Source organism: Saccopteryx leptura, chromosome 5 (genome assembly GCF_036850995.1).
Source record: "Saccopteryx leptura isolate mSacLep1 chromosome 5, mSacLep1_pri_phased_curated, whole genome shotgun sequence".
Classification (NCBI taxonomy): domain Eukaryota; kingdom Metazoa; phylum Chordata; class Mammalia; order Chiroptera; family Emballonuridae; genus Saccopteryx; species Saccopteryx leptura.
In genome coordinates, this window is record NC_089507.1 from 91779771 (window position 1) to 91800913 (window position 21143).

At 37.6% G+C, this 21143-nt stretch overlaps 1 non-coding gene across 1 annotated transcript; it reads left to right on the plus strand.

Annotated features, from left to right (window-relative positions):
- Nucleotides 1–314: 314 nt before the first annotated feature.
- TRNAS-AGA (transfer RNA serine (anticodon AGA)) lies at nucleotides 315–390 on the plus strand. Its single transcript has one exon. It is a non-coding gene; the product is annotated as a tRNA-Ser (tRNA).
- Nucleotides 391–21143: the final 20753 nt, after the last annotated feature.

The window sequence follows — 21143 nt, forward strand, 5'->3', positions numbered from 1 at the left end:
TCAGAACATTTCTATTAGAAAAATATAATTTGTCTCAAATTCCATTTTCTATTTTATTTTTTTTAATTTTTATTATTATTTTTTTTTGAGAGAGGCAGGGAAAGAAAGACAGGAACACCAAGCTATTTTTATATGTGCCCTGACTGGGGAATCGAACTGGCAACCTTCACGCTCTGGGATGTTGCTCCAACCAACCAAGCTATCCGGCCAGGGCTTAATTTTTATTGATTTTTAGAGAGAGAGAGAGAGGAAGGGAGAGAAAAAGGAAGGGGAAGGGAAGCATTCGTTTTTTGCTCCACTCAAATGTACATTCAGCCCTGGCCGGTTGGCTCAGCGGTAGAGCGTCGGCCTAGAGTGCGGAGGACCCGGGTTCGATTCCCGGCCAGGGCACACAGGAGAAGCGCCCATTTGCTTCTCCACCCCTCCGCCGCGCTTTCCTCTCTGTCTCTCTCTTCCCCTCCCGCAGCCAAGGCTCCATTGGAGCAAAGATGGCCCGGGCGCTGGGGATGGCTCTGTGGCCTCTGCCTCAGGCGCTAGAGTGGCTCTGGTCGCAACATGGTGACGCCCGGGATGGGCAGAGCATCGCCCCCTGGGGGGCAGAGCGTCGCCCCTGGTGGGCTTGCCGGGTGGATCCCGGTCGGGCGCATGCGGGAGTCTGTCTGACTGTCTCTCCCTGTTTCCAGCTTCAAAAAAATGAAAAAGAAAAAAAAAATGTACATTCATTGGTCACTTCCTGTGTGTGTCCTGATTGGGGATTGACTCCACAACCTCGCTGTTTCAGGACAACACTCTTAACCAGGGGTCCCCAAACTATGGCCAGCGGGCCGCATGCGGCTGCCTGAGGCCATTTATCCCGCCCCTGCAGCACTTCCGGAAGGGGCACCTCTTTCATTGGTGGTCAGTGAGAGAAGCACAGGGTACATCTGGAGTACTGAATGTGGTGGTACCACAAAGCGCAGCGTCGCAAGCAATTTATAAATTCAATGCAATACCAATTAAAATACCAAAGACATACTTTAAAGATATAGATCACATATTCCAAAAATTTATATGGAACCAAAAAAGAACACAATTAGCCTCAGCAATCTTTAAAAAAAAAGAATAAAGTGGGTGGTATCATACTTCCTCATATCAAGTTATACTACAAGGTCATTGTACTCAAAACAGCCTGGTACTGGCATAAGAACAGGCATATAGATCAATGGAACAGAACAAAGAACCCAGAAATAAACCCACAGCTCTATGGACAACTGATATTTGACAAAGAAGGTAACAGCATACAATGGAATAAAGACAGTCTCTTTAATAAATGGTGTTGGGACAGCTTCCTGCAAAAAATGAAAATAGACCACCAACTTACACCATTCACAAAAATAAACTCAAAATGGATAAAAGACTTAAATGTAAGCCGTGAAACCATAAGTATCTTAGAAGAAAACATAGGCAGTAAGCTCTCTGACATCTCTCGCAGCAATATATAAATATTTGCTGATTTATCTCCACAGGCAAGTGAAATAAAAGACAGGATAAACAAATGGGACTATATCAAACTAAAAAGCTTTTGCACAGCTAAAGACAATAAGAACAGAATAAAAAGACAAACTACACAATGGGAGAACATATTTGACAATACATCTGATAAGGGGTTAATAACCAAAATTTATAAAGAACTGGTAAATCTCAACACCAGGAAGGTAAACCATCCACTCAAAAAATGGGCAAAAGAAATGAATAGACACTTCTCCAAAGAGGACATACAGATGGCCAATAGGCATATGAAAACATGCTCAACATCACTAGTAATTAGAGAAATGCAAATTAAAACCACAATGAGATATCACTGCACACCAGTCAGAATGGCGCTCATCAACAAAACAACACAGAATAAGTGCTGGCGAGGATGTGGAGAAAAGGGAACCCTCCTGCACTGCTGGTGGGAATGCAGACTGGTGCAGCCACTGTGGAAAACAGTATGGAGATTCCTCAAAAAATTAAAAATCGAACTGCCTTTTGACCCAGCTATCCCACTTTTAGGAATATACCCTAAGAACACCATAGAACTCTTCCAAAAGGAGAAATGCACCCCCATGTTTATGGCAGCATTGTTCACAATAGCAAAGATCTGGAAACAGCCCAAGTGTCCATCAGTGGACAAGTGGATTAAAAAGCTTTGGTACATATATACTATGGAATACTACTCAGCCATAAGAAATGATGACATTGGATCATTTACAATAATATCGATGGACCTTGATAACATTATATGGAGTGAAATAAGTAAATCAGAAAAACTAAGAACTATATGAATCCATACATAGATGGGACATAAATATGAGACTAAGAGATATGGACAAAATGTGATGGTAACGGAGGGGGGGGGGAGAAGGGGGAGGGGAGGGGCACAAAGAAAACCAGATAGAAGGTGACGGAAGACAATTTGACTTTGGGTGAGGGGTATGCAACATAATCAAATGTCAAAATAATCTGGAGATGTTTTCTCTGAACATATGTACCTTGATTTATCAATGTCACTGCATTAAAATTAATTTTAAAAATGTGAAAAAAAAAAGCGCAGCATTGCTCATGTACAGTACTACTTCCGGTGACGTGGGATGCACGCGTCAGGGCTCCGGAAGCGTGTCATATCACTTGTTACGGCTAGCAGTGACAAATATGGAACCAGATATTGACCATCTCATTAGCCAAAAGTAGGCCCATAGTTCCCATTGAAATACTGGTCAGTTTGTTGATTTAAATTTGTTATTTTAAATATTGCATTTGTTCCCATTTTGTTTTTTTACTTTAAAATAAGATATGTGCAGTGTGCATAGGGATTTGTCCATAGTTTTTTTTTATAGTCCAGCCCTCCAATGGTCTGAGGGACAGTGAACTGGATCTCTGTGTAAAAAGTTTGGGGACCCCTGCTCTTAACCAACTGAGCTCAGCGGCCAGGGCCTCTAAATTGTAGAATGTTTAAAATGCTATGATATTTTAACTCTCTGTAGCAAAAATACCTCTAAATTACATCTTAAACTAGCAAATCTATTAAAGATGCAGGTGACACATTTAGAAAAGGGCTCCACAGTGTGTCGGGAGGAGATGGGGCTGCAGGGAAAGGGGAGCCCTTGGGATCCACCAGGTCTCTCAGAGGCTGAGAAACGGTCGGGCCACTCCTGCTTCTTGAGTTTTCTAGTATAAATTTAAAAATTAAGACATTTTGAATGTTTATATTGAAAAAAGTAATGCTTTTAATACATAAAATGCAGTATAACATAATTGAGCTATTCACAAATATCACAGGATTAAGACAATGCTTTGATTCCTGGAGCTACAGGCTGTGACACCCAGAACTGGAACAAAATGTCCACGTTCTACAATGAAAGCCTTTCAATCTTTTCCGTGTGTCAATGACTGTAAATATAACCTCATCTAGAAATAATGTTAAAATTCTAAACTTTAAGAGGAGGCTCCAGTAAAAATGCTCCCTCTCCCCATTCCTTGATAGGCTGAAATCTTATTCACTTAGAAAAAAGGTATTTTTAGTGCTTCCTATGTGTCAGACACTGCTACAGACATTGTAAATAAATCAGTCAAAAAATATTTATTTATTTATTTATTTATTTATTTATTTATTTATTTATTTATTTATTTATTTTAGAAAGAGGGGAAGGTGGAGAAACATCACTTTGTTGTTCCACTTATTGATGCATTCACTGGTTGATTCTTGTATGTGCCCTGACCAGGAAACATTGATTCCCAGCCAGTGCACAAACAAGAAGTCATCAATGAGTACACAACCTTGGTGTATCAGTACAACACTCTAACTAATTGAACTACCCAACCAGGGCTCAAAAGAATTTTTTTAAAAGATGGAACTCTCTATCTTATAGAGAATACTTCTAATGGAGAGAGACAACGTCTAGTAAACATAATAACTAAATATACAGTATGTTAGAAAATGATAAGTGCAGGGGAAAAAATAGAATAGGGTGGAGGGAACTAGGAATCTTAAGGGTAGAAATGTGTAATTTAAATGGGATAGGTAGGACAGGCCTCACTGGAAAAATGACCTTGAGCAAAGAAGCAAAGGAAGTGAGAGTAAGCCATGCAGATATATGGCGAAGAGGAAGCAGTGAAACTGGAACTGATTTGTGCAAATTAGAAAATGGGCTCCACTCACCCCCAAATATTATCTACTACAGTAATTGATCTGAGGAGAAAATTTTAATTATCTTAATAGAAACTGAACAGGAAATTAACAAATTCAACAGCCATTCTTGACATAGTAAAAAAAAATATTAGTTACCAATGGCTATTATTTTTATTGAGGTATAATTTACATATATTATAATAGTTTCAGTTTTGATGCAATATTTGTATATACTGTGAAATGGTCACCACAATAAATCTAGTTAACATCCATCACTATACATAGTTATGGAATTTTGTTCCTGATGATGAAAATTTTTAAGATTTACTCTCTTAGGCCCTGGCTGGGTGGCTCAGTGGATAAAACATTGTCCTGGTCTACTGAGGTCATGAATTTGATTTCCAGTCAATGCACATACGAGAAATAAATGAGTGCACAGCTAAATGGAACTAAGTGGAACAGTGAATTGATAATTCTCTCTTTTTCTTCCTCTCTCAAGTCAATGGGAAAATTAAAAAAGAAAAGATTTACTCTCTTCACAACTTTCAAACATGCAGTACAGTATTACTAATTACAGTTACCACTCCTACATTACACCCCCATGATATATTTATTTTATAATTGGAAGTTTGTGCTTTTTGACCCCTTCACCTATCCTCCCATCTCTGGCAACCGCAGATCTGTTCTCTGTAATTATGAGCCTGTTCTTTTTAGATTCCCCATGTAAGCGAGGTCATATGATATTTGTCTTTCTCTGTCTGACTTGTATCACTTACTATAATATCCTCAAAGTCCATCAGTATTGTTGCAAAAGGCAAAATTTCTTTTTTATGGCTGAATACAAGACTGCATGAACATGAGAGTACATGTACCTTTCCAAATTTTAAGTTTGCAATTTCTATGAATAAATATAGCAGGTCCTCAAATAATGTCATTTCATACATTTTGATATGCTGTTGATGAGCAACAATAGGAACTTAACTCTTATTTATATCATGAGTGTATGGCAAAATTGATTTCATTATGTACTGTTTTGTTGCAGTTCCAAGAGCCTGTTGATTGCATTAAGAGAAAACTTAGTGTATCCAGAAGTGGAGTTGCTGGATCACATAGTAGTTCTATTTTTCATTTTTTGAGAAACTTTCCTACTGTTTTCCATAGTGGCTGAACCCAGTGCTGGGATTCCGCTGGTTCACATCAGTTCAGCAGAACTGATACCTAATTTTTTGGTTGAGTTCGGTGAGCGAGTTGTTAAAATGCTACTTGTAATCAGAGTTCTTTCTAAGATGAGTGCTTGGGCAACCTTCCAATGTATAAATCACAATTTATATTCTAAAGAAATGAGATCCTATTCTTACAAGTAAAAAGATGGTTAAGAATAAGTCATACAGTTGGTGATGCTTGGATAAAAGTGAAGAAAATTGCAAGTGAGGACACCAATCAAGAAGCAATATGTAAATATCTTAAATAACAATTTTATTGTTTTTTGTCAGGTATTACCATATTTCCCCACATACAAGATGATCCCATGTATAAGATGCACCTTAACTTTCGGGCCCGAAATTTGAAAAAATATATATTACATAAAGTTGTTGAACTCGTTTTATTCATTATAAAATTCATACAACTCCTTATCACTGTCCAAACTCCTATCCATTAGCTTGTCCTCATCTGTGTCTTATGACAAATCATTGTCTTCAACAATAAGCACAAAACCAAGCACGAAATAGCAGGAAATGCAAGTAAAAAACTACAACCACTGTATAAGATGCACCCAGTTTTTAGACCCCAAATTTTTTGGAAAAAGGTGCGTCTTATACTTTTGTTTACCTCTTTTATTGTTCTTGTTTAAGTATTAAGTGAATGAAATAATAAATTACCCTTTAGTATATCATTTTTTTATTCTTAAAATGGTCATTAGGGCAGAGAATTGGTTGTTAAATTATTTAAATCCCATCACTGACTTAACCAATATATATTCCCACCAACAGTGCACAAAGATTCCATTTTTCCACATTGTCACCACCAACACTTATTTCTTATCTTTTTTAAGTCATTCTAACGGATATGAGGTGATACCGCATTGTGCTTTTGATTTGTATTTCCCTGATGATTATCTTTTCATATACCTATGGGCTATCTGTCTGTCTTCTTTGGAAAATCCTGTATATCTTTTTTGGAAAAAGGTCTATTCAGCTCTTCTGCTCATTTTTTTTTTTTTTTGAAGTGAAAATTTCTGTTTTAATCACTGTTTTTGAGAACATTTAATATAACAGGTGTGTTATAATATTTTTTTATTAATAAATTTTTATTAATGTTAATGGGATGACATTAATAATTCAGGGTACATATATTCAAAGAAAAACATGTCTAGGTTATCTTGTCATTAAATTATGTTGCATACCCCTCGCCCAGAGTCAGATTGTCCTCCGTCACCCTCTATCTAGTTTTCTCTGTGCCCCTCCCCCTCCCCCTAAATCTCTCCCTCCCTCCCTCCTGCATCCTCCCTCCCCCCACCCCTGGTAACCACCACACTCTTGTCCATGTCTCTTAGTCTCGTTTTTATGTTCCACCAATGTATGGAATCATGTAGTTCTTGTTTTTTTCTGATTTACTTATTTCACTCCGTATAATGTTATCAAGATCCCACCATTTTGCTATAAATGATCTAATGTCATCATTTCTTATGGCTGAGTAGTATTCCATAGTGTATATGTGCCACATCTTCTTTATCCAATCCTCTATTGAAGGGCTTTTTGGTTGTTTCCATGTCTTGGCCACTGTGAACAATGCTGTTATGAACATGGGGCTACATGTGTCTTTACGTATCAATGATTCTGAGGTTTTGGGGTATATACCCAGTAGAGGGATTGCTGGGTCATAAGGTAGTTCTATTTGCAGTTTTTTGAGGAACCACCATACTTTCCTCCATAGTGGTTGTACTACTTTACATTCCCACCAACAGTGTATGAGGGTTCCTTTTTCTCCACAGCCTCTCCAACATTTGTTATTACCCGACTTGTTGATAATAGCTAATCTAACAGGGGTGAGGTGGTATCTCATTGTAGTTTTGATTTGCATTTCTCTAATAACTAATGAAGCTGAGCATCTTTTCATATATCTGTTGGCCATTTGTATTTCTCCTGGGAGAAGTGTCTGTTCATGTCCTCTTCCCATTTTTTTATTGGATTGTTTATTTGTTTGTTGTTGAGTTTTATGAGTTCTTTGTAAATTTTGGATATTAGGCCCTTATCTGAGCTGACGTTTGAAAATATCAGTTCCCATTTAGTTGGCTGTCTGTTTATTTTGATATCAGTTTCTCTTGCTGAGCAAAAACTTTTAATTCTGATGTAGTCCCATTCATTTATCTTTGCCTTCACTTCTCTTGCCATTGGAGTCAAGTTCATAAAATGTTCTTTAAAACCCAGATCCGTGAGTTTAGTACCTATGTCTTCTTCTATGTACTTTATTGTTTCAGATCTTATATTTAGGTCTTTGATCCATTTTGAATTAATTTTAGTACACGGGGACAGGCTGTAGTCGAGTTTCATTCTTTTGCATGTGGCTTTCCAGTTTTCCCAACACCATTTGTTGAAGAGGCTTTCTTTTCTCCATTTTGTGTTGTTGGCCCCTTTATCAAAGATTATTTGACCATATATATGTGGTTTTATTTCTGGGCTTTCTATTCTGTTCCATTGGTCTGAGTGTCTATTTTTCTGCCAATACCATGCTGTTTTGATTATTATGGCCCTATAATATAGTTTAAAGTCAGGTATTGTAATGCCCCCAGCTTCACTCTTTTTCCTTAGGATTGCTTTGGCTATTCGGGGTTTTTTATAGTTCCATATAAATCTGATGATTTTTTGTTCCATTTCTTTTAAAAATGTCATAGGAATTTTGATGGGAATTGCATTAAATTTATATATTACTTTGGGTAATATGGCCATTTTAATTATATTTATTCTTCCTATCCAAGAACAAGGAATATTTTTCCATCTCATTGTGTCTTTTTCTATTTCTCTTAGCAATGCCTTGTAGTTTTCTTTATATAGGTCCTTTACATTCTTTGTTATGTTTATTCCTAGGTATTTTATTTTTTTTGTTGCAAACGTGAAGGGGATTATTTTTTTGAGTTCGTTTTCTAATATTTCATTGTTGGCATATAGAAAGGCTATGGACTTCTGTATGTTAATTTTGTATCCTGCGACCTTACTGTATTGGTTTATTGTTTCTAGTAATCTTTTTGTGGAGTCCTTTGGGTTTTCGATGTATAGGATCATATCATCAGCAAAAAGTGATACCTTTACTTCTTCTTTTCCGATATGGATGCCTTTTATTTCTTTGTCTTGTCTGATTGCTCTGGCCAGCACTTCTAGCACCACGTTAAATAAGAGTGGAGAGAGTGGACACCCCTGTCGTGTTCCTGATTTAAGGTGGAAAGTCCTCAGTTTTATGCCATTTAATATGATGTTGGCTGATGGTTTATCATATATGGCCTTTATCATGTTGAGATATTTTCCTTCTATACCCATTTTGTTGAGAGTCTTAAACATAAAATTGTGTTGTATTTTATCGAAAGCCTTTTCTGCATCTATTGATAAGATCATGTGGTTTTTGTTCTTTGTTTTGTTGATATGATGTATTACGTTAACTGTTTTACGTATGTTGAACCATCCTTGAGATTCTGGGATGAATCCCACTTGATCATGATGTATTATTTTTTTAATATGTTGTTGTATTCGATTTGCCAGTATTTTGTTTAGTATTTTAGCATCTGTATTCATTAGAGATATTGGTCTGTAGTTTTCTTTTTTTGTGCCATCCTTGCCAGGTTTTGGTATGAGGGTTATGTTGACCTCATAAAATGTGTTTGGAAGTATTGCTTCTTCTTCAATTTTTTGGAAGACTTTGAGTAGAATAGGAACCAAGTCTTCTTTGAATGTTTGATAGGATTCACTAGTATAACCATCTGGACCTGGACTTTTATTTTTGGGGAGGTTTTTAATAGTTTTTTCTATTTCCTCCCTGCTGATTGGTCTGTTTAGGCTTTCTGCTTCTTCATGACTCAGTTTAGGAAGGTTGTATTGTTCTAGGAATTTATCCATTTCTTCTAGATTGTTGTATTTGGAGGGCATATAGTTTTTCATAGTATTCTACAATAATTCTTTGTATATCTATGATGTCTGTGGTGATCTCTCCTCTTTCATTTTGGATTTTATTTATTTGAGTCCTGTGTCTTTTTCCTTGGTGAGTCTTGCCAAGGGTTTGTCGATTTTGTTGATCTTTTCAAAGAACCAGCTCCTTGTTTTATTGATTTTTTCTATAGTTTTTCTGTTCTCTATTTCGTTTATTTCTGCTCTGATTTATATTATCTCCTTTCTTCGGCTGGTTTTGGGTTGTCTTTGTTCTTCTTTTTCTAGTTCCTTAAGGTGTGAAGTTAAGTGGTTTACTTCGGCTCTCTCTTGTTTGTTCATATAGGCCTGAAGTGATATGAACTTTCCTCTTATTACTGCTTTTGCTGCATCCCAGAGATTCTGATAGGTCATATTTTCATTTTCATTTGTTTGTATATATCTTTTGATCTCTGCGCTTATTTCTTCTTTGACCCATTCATTTTTTAAAAGTATGTTTAATTTCCACAATTTTGTGGGTTTTTCCCCCTCTTTTTTACAGTTGAATTCTAGTTTCAAGGCTTTATGATCAGAGAATATGCTTGGCACAATTTCAATTTTTTTAAATTTGCTGATATTGTCTTTGTGGCCTAACATATGGTCAATTCTTGAGAATGTTCCATGTACACTAGAGAAAAATGTATACTCTGTCGCTTTGGGATGAAGTGTCCTGTAGATGTCTATCATATCCAGTTGTTCTAGTATTTCATTTAAGGCCACTATATCTTTATTGATTCTCTGTTTGGATGACCGATCTAGAGCTGTCAGCGGTGTATTGAGGTCTCCAAGTATGATTGTATTTTTGTTAGTTTTTGTTTTAAGGTCAATAAGTAGCTGTCTTATATATTTTGGTGCTCCTTGGTTTGGTGCATATATATTAAGGATTGTTATGTCTTCTTGATTCAGTGTCCCCTTAATCATTATGAAATGACCGTTTTTGTCTCTGAGTACTTTTTCTGTCTTGTAGTCAGCATTATTAGATATGAGTATTGCTACACCTGCTTTTTTTTGGGTGTTGTTTGCTTGGAGTATTGTTTTCCAGCCTTTCACTTTGAATTTGTTTTTATCCTTGTTGCTTAGATGAGTTTCTTGTAGGCAGCATATAGTTGGATTTTCTTTTTTAATCCATTCTGCTACTCTGTGTCTTTTTATTGGTAAGTTTAATCCATTTACATTTAGTGTAATTATTGACACTTGTGGGTTCCCTATTGCCATTTTATAAATTGCTTTCTGTTAGTTTTGTATCTTGTTTGATTCTTCTCTTTTGTTTTTCTATCATTTGTTTTTGTTTGTTTGTATTCCATACTTCTTTCCTCTGTTGCTACCTTTTTTAAGTCAAGTGTTTTTGTGGTGGTTTTTTCAAGGGTGGTTACCATTAAGTAATGAAAAGGGTACCTACCATATTCATTGTAGTACCCTTTCTTATGAGTATTTCTGCGCTTCATCGTCCTTTGCTACTGTTAATCTTCATCCTTTCTCCCCCTTTTTTTTCTTTTGTTGTCACAGTTTAAGTTTGGTTTTATTGTTTTCTTCGTGGAGCTGTTACTTGTGGTTATGTTTTCTTTTGTTCTTTGAATCTGGTTGGAAAACCCCCTTTAGTATTTCCTGGAGTGGGGGCTTTCTGATGATAAATTCTCTCATCTTTTCTGTATTTGTGAATATTTTTATATCTCCTTCGTACTTGAAGGATAGCTTTGATGGGTATAGTATTCTTGGCTGAAAGTTCCTCTCTTTCAGGGCTTTAAATATTGGGGTCCACTCTCTTCTATCTTGTAGAGTTTCTGCTGAGAAATCTGATGATAATCTAATAGGCCTTCCTTTATATGTTGTATTCTTCTTTTCCCTGGCTGCCTTGAGAATTTTTTCTTTGTCATTGGTTTGTGTCATCTTCATTATGATGTGCCTTGGAGTGGGTTTGTTGTGGTTAAGAAAACTCGGTGTTCTGTTTGCTTCTTGAATTTGAGGCTTTAATTCTTTCCACAGGCTTGGGAAGTTCTCATCTATTATTTGTTTGAGTATATTCTCCATTCCATTTTCTTTCTCTTCTCCCTCTGATATACCTATTATTCTTATGTTATTCTTTCTGATGGAGTCAGACAATTCCTGTAGGGCTTTCTCGTTTTTTATTATTTTTGAGTCTCTTTCTTCTTCTCTCTGTTGTGCCTCAAGTTGCTTGTCTTCTATTTCACTGATCCTGTCTTCTATCTGGGCTGTTCTATTAGCTAAGCTTGCTACCTCGTTTTTCATCTCTTGAATTGAGTTTTTCATTTCTGTTTGATTTGTTTTTATAGTTTCAATTTCCTTGGTAATATATTCTTTGTGATCGTTGAGTTGTTTTCTGATTTCCCTAAATTGCCTTTCTGTGTTTTCTTGTATATCTCTGAGTATTTTTAAGATTTCTATTTTAAATTCTCTGTCATTTGGCTCCAAGGCTTCCAATATGTTAAATCTTTTCTCCATAGATTTTTCCACATCAATTTGTGTTACCTCTCTGTCTTTTGTATCCATAATGTTCGATTTCCTTTTTCTTATTGGCATCTGAAGGTGGTCTTGATGATAGTGTTAATTAGAATTAATAAAAAATAAAAAGGAAAAAAAAAAAAAGAAAAAAAGAAAAAAAAAAAAAAGGAAAACACTCCACACAAAAAAAGTAATAATTTATTATTTCCCCCTTTTTTCTCTCTTCTCTTCCCCTCCTCTCACCTCCTTAGGGAAATATCGTGATGACCTGTGAATTATACTATGCCAAATGGAACAAAAATTGCCTATAATGGAGGGCCTGATTTGGGGTGAAGAGTTCAAGGGGCAAAAAAGGGATTAGGGACCCACTAAATACAAAAAAAAAAAAAAAAGGGAAAAAATCTTAGACAAGCATAAAATGATTTGCCTGTAAGTGATGGTCGACCAAGAGATATAATGATAGGGATGAGAGGGAAACAGAAAAAAGGAGAGAAAAACTATAATTAAAGAAGAAAAAAACAAAAATAAAAACAATAAGCAAAAATCTGTTGTATTAAGTGGAGCGAAGACTAAATACAATGGAGACTTTGGGTTGGGAGGAATGCCAGTGAGCCAAAAAGCAATGCAAAAAGTGCCCAAAATGCCACAAAAACAAACAAATAAAAACCAAGAACAAAAGCAGAAGAAGAAAAAAAAGAACAACAACACCAAAAAACCCCCCACAAAAACTTGAGTCCCAAATCAAACAATCTGTTCGCGATTGAGTCCTAAATGGGAGGAAAAGCAAAAGGAGAAAAGAAGAAATGAATAGAAAGGAAAAAATAAGAGTAAGAGAGAAACCAAGGAAGAAAAAAAGGAAAGGAAAAAAAAACAAAAGGGGAGAGAGTGAGAGTCAAGGGCCCCGGAGTGCAACCCCAAAGGAGAGCTAGGATGAAGAAAAGAAACAAAATGTAACACTCATGGGCAGTGTAGTTCAAGAAAAGGGTAGCATAAGATGGGCAGAGAGCAAAAGGACCGAGGTGGAAGAAATAGAAACAACAACAAAGGCAACAAAATAGAAGAAAGAAACAACAACAACAAAGAATTAGTGGAACAAGTTATAAAGTCTGTGGATTTTTCTTGATTTTGAGAGGTTAACTTCTTCCTTTTTTCTTTTCTCTCCCTCTTTCTGGTCGGTGACTCTATACCCCAGGTTCTGCCCCTATGTCACTCTTAGGTAGGAATTTGCAGTTGATGGGATTCTATGGCAATGTCATATAATTGGCTTTAGTCTCGCTGGTAGTCAAGGCTTGTTGGCGTTTGCAGAGTCCAACAATGAGAGAGTTTGCTTTCCTGGAGTCTCTTTCCTAGTCTCCCCTTCCTGAATTAGCAGCCTGATGATCCAGCTATGAGGCTGCCACTGCTTCTGTCTGGGGAGTAAGAGGCTCAAAGAGCTGGGAAATCCCCACTCTATCCTCACTCAGCGCAAGGCTCTGGGTAAGGCTTTGGCAGTCAGAGCCTCCAGCGTAATCAGGTGGGGCTGGGAGTCAATTGTTGTCAAGGTGACTGTTCAGCGCCTATCATTCAGTTGGACCACTCAACCCAGGCTTTCCACACTTGGTAGCCTGTTTTGGCTGGGAAGAAGAAGCACTAGTCGCTGTTTGCTTTATGGATCTTAATATCTGCCAAGTCGCTCTTGTTAGGAATATCCCTGAATATGGAGGCTCTGTCAATCAGAAGTTGCCCCCGCCCCTTTAGCGAAAGGCACTGAAAAATATCACGCCTCTTGTCTTGGATCGCTGAACTGGGAGAGATCTTATCAATTAGAGCCCCGTGGGTGCGTAGATTTCGTGGGTTAAGCTAATTTCAGTGATTGGATCCGCAGCTGTGCTCCAAAAAGAATTTCAGGCTGCCTGCGCCGCCCCTCCCCCAACGCTTGATTGTTAGCTTGAATGGCTGGGTGAGGTGCCCAGCCCCCAGAGAGAATCTCCTGACTAGGAAGGACAGCCTTGGCGCCCGCGCGGCACGGGGCGTGCGCGCAGTTTCTCAGCACGCCAGTGGACGGGGACTGCGGCACGGGGCGCGCGCGCGCGGTTTCTCAGCACGCCAGTGGACGGGGACCGCGGCGCGGGGCGAGTGCGCGGTTTCTCCGCACGCCAGTGGCCGGGGACCGCGGCACGGGGGTGCGCGCGGTTTCTCAGCACGCCAGTGGACGGGGCCTCTCTGGATCGTGGCACCGGGCGTGCGGTTTCTCGTCACGCCAGTGGTCGGACCGCGGCACGGGGGGCCGCGCGCGCGGCTTCTCAGGGTATGCTGGGATGGCCGCCAGTGCCCAGGCTGCCGTCCCCGAGTGTGGGCGGGCAGCTGCACGTTTGGGTTGACTCACCACAGGTGTACTCCCTCCTGGGCAACAGTCCCTCTGCTTTCAGTGTGTGTGTGGAAGTCCGGAATGCTCCGAGGATAAATTTTTCTGTTTCTAGTTGATAAATTTGTTGAGATTTTGGGGAGATCTGTCGGATGCGCTGCTCACGGCGCCATTTTCGTGACGTCACCTCATTTTTTTTTTTTTAATTGGACTATTTTTTTGTTTGTTTTGCTATTGACTTCTATGGTTCTTTATATATTTTGGATATTAACTCCCTTATCAGATATATGATTTGCAAGTATTTTCTCCCATTCAGTAGCTGGCCTTTTCATTTTGTTGATGGTTTCCTTCACCATGCAGAAGCTTCAGTATGGTGTAGTTCCATTTGTTGATTTTGTTTTTGTTGCTTTTGCTTTTGTTGTCAAATAAAAAAAATTATGGCCAAGACTGTCAAAAAGCTTACTGCCTACATATTTTTCTTGGAGTTTTATGAACTCAGGTCTTAAATGCAAATTTTTAATCCATTTTGAGTTAATTTTGGGGTATGGCATAAGATAATGGTCCAGTTTCATTCTTTTGCATGTTGGTGTCCAGTTTTCCCAACACTCTTTACAGAAAGAGACTGTCCTTTTCCTATTCTATATTCTATATTCTTGGCTCCTCTGTAGTAAATTAATTGACCATATATGTTTGGATTCATTCTTGGGGTCTCTTTTCTGTTCTACTGATCAATTTGATTGTTTTATGCTAATATTATACTGTTGGGGTTACTATAGCCTTAAAATATAGTTTAAAATGAGGGACTGTGGTATCTCCAACTTTGTTCTTCTTTTTCAAGATTGCTTTGGCTACTTGGGGTCTTTTGTAGTTTCATACAAATTTTAGAACTGTTTGCTCTATTTTTGTGAAAAATGCCATTGCCATTTTAATAAGGATTGCATTAAACCTGTAGATTGCTTTGGGTATGTGGACATTTTAATAATATTAATTCTTCTAATCCATAGCAGGGCCAATCCTTCATTACTTATATCTTCTTTAATGTCTTTCACCAATGTCTTATAGTTTTCAGTATACCAGTGGCCATTTCCTTAACATACGGCTTGGTGGAGGAACAGTGCTTTCTTGCTAACAACAGGAACAAGGCAGAAATGTCCATTATCTACGCTATTATTTAATATTGTGTTTAAAGTATCAACCAATGGAATTTGACAAGAGGCATAAGAAATAAAAAAGAAGAGGTAATAAATATACCTGGTTAACATATCTGGAAACTTCCCAAAAATTAATTTAAAAATTAAATATCAATAACAAAATTTAGTAAGAAAGCTAGATATAAATTAATATACCAAAATTCATAGTCTTCAATAAAAAGGGCATAGTTAAATGGAATAATGGCAAAGAGGATGTTATTTAAATTAGCAAGAAAATAGATAAAATACCTAGAATTAAACTTAATAAGACATTTACAAAGCCTATATGAATAAAGCTTTTTTTTTTATTTTTTATTTTTATTTTTATATAATTTTATTTTTTTAATGGGGTGACATCAATAAATCAGGATACATATATTCAAAGATAACAAGTCCAGGTTATCTTGTCGTTCAATTATGTTGCATACCCACCACCCAAAGTCAGATTGTCCTCTGTCACCTTCTATCTTGTTTTCTTTGTGCCCCTCCCCACCCCCTATCCCTCTCCCATTCCCCCCTCCCCCCCGTAACCACCACACTCTTATAAATGTCTCTTAGTTTCACTATTATGTCCCACCTACGTATGGAATAATACAGTTCCTGTTTTTTTCTGATTTACTTATTTCGCTTCGTATCATGTTATCAAGATCCCACCATTTTGCTGTAAATGTTCCGATGTCATCATTTCTTATGGCTGAGTAGTATTCCATAGTGTATATGTGCCACATCTTCTTTATCCAGTCATCTATTGATGGGCTTTTTGGTTGTTTCCATGTCCTGGCCACTGTGAACAATGCTGCAATAAACATGGGGCTGCATGTGTCTTTACGTATCAATGTTTCTGAGTTTTTGGGATATATACCCAGTAGAGGGATTGCTGGGTCATAAGGTAGTTCTATTTTCAGTTTTTTGAGGAACCACCATACTTTCTTCCATAATGGTTGTACTACTTTACATTCCCACCAACAGTGGATGAGGGTTCCTTTTTCTCCACAGCCTCTCCAACATTTGCTGTTACCTGACTTGCTAATAACAGCTAATCGAACAGGTGTGAGGTGGTATCTCATTGCCGTTTTGATTTGCATTTCTCTAATAGCTAAAGAAGATGAGCATCTTTTCATATATCTGTTGGCCATTTGTATTTCTTCCTGGGAGAAGTGTCTATTCATATCCTCTTCCCATTTTTTTATTGGATTGTTTGTTTGTTTGTTGTTGAGTTTTATGAGTTCTTTGTATATTTTGGATATTAGGCCCTTATCTGAGCTGTCGTTTGAAAAAATCATTTCCCATTTAGTTGGCTTTCTGTTTATTTTGTTATCAGTTTCTCTTGCTGAGCAAAAACTTCTTAGTCTGATGTAGTCCCATTCATTAATTTTTGCCTTCACTTCTCTTGCCATTGGAGTCAAATTCATAAAATGCTCTTTAAAACCCAGGTCCATGAGTTGAGTACCTATGTCTTCTTCTATGTACTTAATTGTTTCAGGTCTTATGTTTAGATCTTTGATCCATTTTGAGTTAATTTTTGTACAGGGGGAGAGACTGTAGTCCAGTTTCATTCTTTTGCATGTGGCTTTCCAGTTTTCCCAGCACCATTTATTGAAGAGGCTTTCTTTTCTCCATTGTGTGTTGTTGGCCCCTTTATCAAAAATTATTTGACTATATATATGTGGTTTTATTTCTGGACTTTCTATTCTGTTCCATTGGTCTGAGTGTCTATTTTTCTGCCAATACCATGCTGTTTTGATTGTCGTGGCCCTATAATAGAGTTTGAAGTCAGGTATTGAAATGCCCCCAGCTTCATTCTTTTTCTTTAGGATTGCTTTGGCTATTTGGGGTTTTTTATAGTTCCATATAAATCTGATGATTTTTTGCTCTATTTCTTTAAAAAATGTCATTGGAAATTTGATGGGAATTGCATTAAATTTGTATATTGCTTTGGGTAATATAGCCATCTTGATTATATTTATTCTTCCTAGCCAAGAACAAGGTATATTCTTCCATCTAATTATATCTTTTTCGATTTCCCTTAGCAATGGTTTATAGTTTTCATTATATAAGTCCTTTACATTCTTTGTTATGTTTATTCCTAAGTATTTTATTTTTTTTGTTGCAATCGTGAAGGGGATTATTCTTTTGAGTTCCTTCTCAGTTGTTTCATTGTTGGCATATAGAAAGGCTATTCTCTCTCTCTCTCTCTCTCTCTCCTCTAAAATGAATAAATAAATAAAAATAATTTAAAAAAAAAAAAAAAGCCTGACCTGTGGTGGCGCAGTGGATAAAGCGTCGACCCGGACTGCTGAGGTCGCCGGTTCGAAACCTTGGGCTTGCCTGGTCAAGGCACATACGGGAGTTGATGCTTCCTGCTCCTCCCCCCTTCTCTCTCTCTCTCTCTCTCTCTCTCTCTCTCTCTCCTCTAAAATGAATAAATAAATAAAAATAATTTAAAGAAAGGCTATTGACTTCTGTATGTTAATTTTGTATCCTGCGACCTTACTGTATTGGCTTATTGTTTCTAGTAGTCTTTTTGTGGATTCTTTGGGGTTTTCGATGTATAGGATCATATCATCTGCAAAAAGTGATACCTTTACTGCTGAGGGGTTAATGACTGCTTGACATCAGAAGAAGACCCTTCAGATTCTACAACCATTTCCTCATGCATCTTCTCAAAATACACTTGATCACCATGTTCACTTTCTTCATCCTTAGAAGAAATAAAACCATTGAAAACTAGAACCGGGAGTGTCTCAGAGCGTGGGATAGGTCGTATTGCTGAAAGAATATTAGGATATGCAATCATATACTGTTTTTTCTTGCCGATGCCCTTTGTATGGATCAGACAGAAATAACAGTCACTGCTGTGGTCCTTAGGTTCACGCCAAACCATGGGAATACCAAAAGGCATCCCTTTGTGTTTTCCTTTTGTCCAGTCACGAAGCATTTCCTCACAATTATGACACACAATATGAGGAGCCCAATTCTTGTTTTGATCGCCAAGGGGAACTTGAAAATAGGCAATATATGTACGTGTCACAAATGATGAAATATTGTACCTTTGATGTTGAAGTGTGTAATAGCCACATATATAACAGAAGATGTCAGGACTATTCTTACATTTATGCCTACTCAAAGAAGCCATGATTCAATCTTAAAACAAAATAAGAGGGTGTTTTTATCAGATAATTTTTTACATTTAAAAACAACTACAGTTATGTAAAAGTGATGTTTGTAAAACATTAATTGCCTTGTGGTTATGTTCAATCCATTGTCATTGCCCTTTAACTCCAATTTAAAAACCAATGCATGCCATTAACTGTAACAAAAAGAAATTAAAATTGCATAAAAACTAGAGCATGCACCAAAAAATGGATTTCAGACTTGGAATCAGTGATGCAGAAATATATAGGAACAGTTTTAAAACCTCATGCAACAGAAAATGAAAAAAATAATTGTTTCCCAGTGTAATTGAAGTTAACTTATTGGATGCGTTCAATATACCAAAGAGAGAATTAATGACCTGGAAGACAGGTCAAAAAACAAAATAAAGCATGAAAAACAAAAAGATGAAAAATATTAAAGAAAGAGTAGGAAGCCATAGTGGCTTTAAAATATAAACCTAAAATCACTGACACTATCCAACAAGAAGTGAGGCTGTATGTCCATTGTTTTTTAATCTAGGTGGGCTTGTGACAGCTTTGACTAAAAGAATGTGGTAGAAATGATGCTAAGTGACTCCCAAGGCTAGGTCATAAAAAGCCATGGAGCTTCTGCTAGTTCTCTCACAATATGTGTTTTCTAGATCAGTGGTTTTCAACTTCCAGGCTGCATACCAGTGCCGGTCTGCCAGAAATTTCATGCCAGTCTGCAAAAGAGTTAACCACTCTGATATTGCATGACAATTTTACACACAATGAAATTTCTGGCAGACTGATACCAGTCTATGGATCAGCAGTTGAAAAACACTGTTATGGATGCTCCCTTTTGAGTAAGTCCCTCTCAGAATCCAATTGCTTGTGTCAGAGGTCCAAGTCCCATGGAGAGGCCATGTATGGATGCTCTGTTCAACAGTCTCAGGCTGAGCTTAGCCTTCAAGGTACTCCAATCCCGCTCTAAGTAAAAAAGCATTCAGATGACTCCAGCCTCTCTCTGTTCAAGTTACCCTCAGTGAGGCACCAGTCATCATGTAGCAAAGACAAACCATTCTTACTACCCCCTGTAAAAATTCCTTCCTAATGGAATCCATGGGCATAATAAAATAGTTGATTTTTTTCTTTTTTGTATTTCTCTGAAGTTAGAAACAGGGGAGGCAGTCAGACAGACTCCTGCTTGCACCCGACTGGGATCCACCCGGCATGCCCACCAGGGGGCGATGCTCTGCCCATCTTGGGGTGTTGCTCTGCCACAATCAGAGCTATTCTAGCTCCTGAGGCAGAGGCCACAGAGCCATCCTCAGCGCCCAGGCAAACGCTGCTCCAATGGAGCCTTGGCTGCGGGAGGGGAAGAGAGAGACAGAGAGGAAGGAGAGGGGGAGGGGTGGAGAAGCAGATGGGCACTTCTCCTGTGTGCGCTGGCCAGGAATTGAACCCGGGACTCCCGCACACCAGGCCAATGCTCTACCACTGAGCCAACTGGCCAGGGCCAATAGTTGATATTTTATGCCACTAAGTTCATGATCGCAGTTGTTATACAGCAACTGATAACCAGAAGAGAGAGTTAGAGATACAGCGATAATATAGCACATAACAAGTCCAAAAGAAGAGAAGAGAAGAGAATGGGGCAGAACTAATATTAAAACAGATAATGGTTAGAAATTTTCTAAAACTCATGAAAAATATCAAGATATAGATATGAAGGACCCTGTGAACCTCACAGAATTAAATGAAAAGAACTCCTAAGCAGATCATAGTAAAACTAATAGAAACCAAAACTAAAATGTTAAAAAAAAAAAGCCTGAAAAAAAAAGACAAATTCCCTTTAAAGGAGGAAAAATAAGGATAATATATATATTTTTTTAATTTATTGATTTCAGTGAGAGAGGAAGGGAGAACGAGACAGGAACATCAATCTGCTCCTGTATGTGCCCTGACTGGGGATCTACACCAGCAACCTCTAGTGTTTTAGAGCAATGCTCTCTAACCAACTGAGCTATTCAGCCAGGGATAATTAAACCTCTAAACAGACCATAGAAGCCGAAAAACAATAGAGTGTTATTTTCAAAGTACTGAAAGAAAAAAATAACCACCAACCTTGAATTGTATATTTGGAATAGTAGAAGCTATTGGTGACCCACATCACATTCCTTCAGCCCAATTCTAATTTTGGCGTCATCTGTGATCATTTGATTGGTAACCTTAATTACATCTTCAAAATCCTTTTTGCAATGCAAAATAACATAATTACGACAGTATCACTATGGGATAGAAGTCATGGGACCATCTTAAAATTCGTACCCTTCGGCCTACCACATATATTCTATCACCCATCCATTCCATTTCTAGTTATATACCCAACTGAAATGGGTATGCTATCTTTACGAAAATACATGCTCTGTAATGTTCATAGCAATACTAGTCATAATAAGTGAAACTTAGAACCTATCCAGTTCCCTTAATAAGACAATAGTACTATGTTTGCTCAGTGGAAATCTACATGGCAATAAAAATTAAAAAATAATATACATGAATCCTACAAACATAAGGATTAGCAAAAAAAGCCAGATGCAAAGAATATTTTTCATTTATATAAAGTACAAAAGTTAACAAAACTTACCTATGCGTAGAAGTCAGAATAGTGGTTATCCCTGGAAAAAAAGGGAAACATTGAAAGAAGAC